Source organism: Pinus tabuliformis, chromosome 7 (genome assembly GCF_031772625.1).
Source record: "Pinus tabuliformis cultivar Carrire ecotype Pingquan chromosome 7, CPIR1, whole genome shotgun sequence".
Taxonomy (NCBI): Eukaryota; Viridiplantae; Streptophyta; class Pinopsida; order Pinales; family Pinaceae; genus Pinus; species Pinus tabuliformis.
The window spans coordinates 1,038,362,186-1,038,365,717 of NC_142293.1; positions in this window are offsets into that span (position 1 = coordinate 1,038,362,186).

Here is a 3,532-nt window from a genome sequence, read left to right on the forward strand (position 1 = left end):
GTAGACAGATACATGAAGCTATTGGAGTGGCTCAAGAAACCAACCATAGCATAAAAAAAAGAAAAAACAAAGGTGCAGTAATGAAAATTGACCTCTCCAAAGCATACGATAGAATTAGTTGGATGTAGCTTCGTATGCTTCTAACTCATCTGGGATTTCAAGTGGGATTTATAAACTGGATTATGGGTTTCTTGAACAATGTTAGTTTTTCTATTTTGATCAACGAGGCGGCATCCACTTTTTTCCAGAGTCAAAGAGGGTTGAGACAAGGATGTCCTTTTTCCCCTCTCCTCTTTCTCCTAGCAACAAAAGGTCTCAGTGAATTTTACTGGAGGCAAGGAGAAGAGGAGACATTCAGGGAGTAGAAGTGGCAATTAATATTTATATAACCCACTTGCTATTCGTGGATGATATTCTTCTTTTCAGTAATGGGAGAAGGAGTGAAACAAAGAACTTAAAAAATACTCTAAAACTTTTCCTCAAGGAAACAGGCATGAGTGTCAATAAGGAAAAATCCTCATTAATCATGGAAGGATTCAATAGAATGGAGTCCAGGAATATAGCAGAAGATCTACCATTTGAAGATCGAAAGATGGAAGATAGTTTCAAATACCTTGGTTTCTTTCTAAAGCCACACCCATATGGGAAACAAGATTGGTTTTGGCTGGTGGCAAAAATTGAATCTAGGATAAATCATTGGATTTTCAAATGGTTATCCAAAGCAGGTAGATTGGTACTCATAAAATCGGTTTTAATGGAAATTCTTGTATACTGTGCGGCACTTACTTGGGTTCTGAAAGGAATTCTGAAAAGGCTTAGATGAATATGTGGTTGTTTTCTATGGGTTGGCTCTAAGGAGGACTCGGTCTTGCCTTGGGTGGCTTGGGATAAGGTGGCAAGACCTAAGGAATGGGGAGGATGGGGAATAAAAGACCTTTCAACTTTGGCCCATCTCTAGCTGCAAAATTGGGATGGAGACTAATAAAGATGGAAAACCTATGGACCATAGTGGTCAAGCGAAAATACATCGATCCCACTCCAATGGATGAGTGGATCAGGAAGCCAAACAAGAAGAATGGGAATTCATCAGTGGTTTGGAAAGAAACATTAGATGCTTTCAACATCATAGAGCAAGGACTCTCCTGGAAGATTGGGAATGGAGAACAAGTAAGGATTGGGAAGGATCCATGGGTGGGATGCAACGAAGGCTATTCAATATCCCTGGGTATTGTGAATCAGCTTGAATCAAGAGGCATACACCATCTAAACCAAATCGAAAAAAATAGACACTCCACTATATGGGGCCAAGCATGGCTATCTAGGATAGATCTAAACCTTGACCAACAATGGAGGTAGGAGTGTCAAAACTACATCAAGGAATTGTCAAGGTCAAATGTCAGGCTCAGAGATAGACCAGATCAGCTAGTCTGGGCAAATGCCCCCTCAGGGATTTATTCTCCAAAGTATGGTTACAAATTCCTTATGACAATAAAGGGATGGGGGAATCCAGAATGGTGGGTGAATCACATTTGGAAGTTGAAATGCCCAACAAAATAAAGAATGTTCTTCTGGTGCATCCTAGGAAGCAATGTTCCAACCTTGGACAATTTACATAGGAGATTTAAGTCGGGATTTGGCAGGTGTGCCTTATGTACAAATGATCTAGAATCGATCCACCACCTCTTTATAAAATGTCCATTCACTAAGGAAGTTTGGATGGAATCAGGGAGGCTGCTACAGAACAGGAAGAACTAGGAAGGGGAAGTCCTATAAGAGTTATGGCAATAATGGTGGAAGGACTCTTGGGAAGGAAATATGCGAAATCTCCCTCTAATTATATCACGGGGTATCTGGATGGCTCGTAACAAAAGTATTTTCAAGGACTTGACTCCCTCAGCATGACACATTGTTGTAGAATGCACTATAATCTATGAAAGCATACTAAACCGGGATACAACTTCAAGGGTAGTAAGAGAGGAACAGATTAGAGAAAATACTCCCTTGGCTTATTTTGATGAAGCATTGAACCAAAATAATAGATGTGGGGTAGGCATGGTGATTCACTTCAACGAACACAGAAGCATTAAAGCCTCAGTAAGATTGGGGGGAGGATCCAACAATTATGTTGGACTTCTAGCGTTAAAATTGCTTCTCTGTTGGCTCACCCATTTGGGCATCTATTCGATTCAGATTTTCGGGGACTCTATGAAAATTATCAAATGGTTAAATGGCGAGAGAAGATGTCAGGTTTATATTCTATATCCTTTGTTAGAAAAAGCTAAATATATTAAATAATTTTTTAATGATATCAAAATATGTCATATTTACAGGGAACAAAACAGTGCAGCAAATCAACTTTCTAAAGCGGATGTACAACAGGATCTGGATTGTTGGAGGATAGAAGAAACCGAGTTCGAAGAGATCAGTGTGTCGGATCAGCCTCATTTTTGAGACCAAAGACAGGAAGCAAGCTTACAACTTTTACTTTTGTGTTTATTCCTTACTGTTATTATGCTTTTACTTTCATAAACACAAATTTTATTTCTATGTAAAAATGGGTTTTGAAAACATATAATATATTTGGCCTATTATATACTTGATGACTCAATGCTGACCATACTCCTGTTTGGATTGTTTTCCTCTATGAGGAGGCTCGGAAATTGGTACATAGCCTCCTTATTGCTTGCAGACACTTTCAATTATCTTTTTTTGGTTTTTTGCTAAAAGACAGTGATAACGAAATGCTGATCATAATCCCATTTGGGTTGTTTTCCTCTAAGAGGAGGCCTGGGATCTCATTCCAACGCTCTCTATTTGCACATTAAGATGGAAGATTAAGTTTTTTTTACTTACCATCTTAGAAAAAATCTATGTCTTTTGATAAAAGAAATACAATTCACTGAATGCTTAAATGCATATACTATGTAACTTTTTATTGCCTTAATAAGAAGTTCGATTTTTTCTTTGGAAAAAAAAATAGCAAAATTTACAATAAAACTACATTAAATTAATATTTTCAAAAATAGCTATTAAATTTAATAATATTAGATTTAATAATAATATTAATATTTTAATATTAATATTAGATATAATGATATTTTTTAAATGACATAATAGAAAAATTTACAATAAAACTACATTAAATTAATATTTTCTATTTTAAAAAATTAGAGGTTTAACATGGACATGTTTATGTTTTAAAGATTTTATAAGATATGTTTTTCTTTTTAAAGATTTATTTTACAAACATTTAATCAAAAGAAATATTAAAAATAAGATATGATTCTCATTTTTAAAGATTTATTTTACAAATATTTAATCAAAAGAAATATTAAAAAAATTGGAGCAATATTTTCATTTTGTTGTTGTTGTTGTTGTTGTTTTTTTTTAATTTTATTGTAGTTAATAAAAGTGTTTTAGTAGAAATTACATAAGAGAAATTTTTTCGTTGACCCGTTTTGAACCAACAAGTGTATTGTAGTTTTTTTTTTATCTATATGGTTATTTTCATTTTGGTTTCGGTCAACATTAA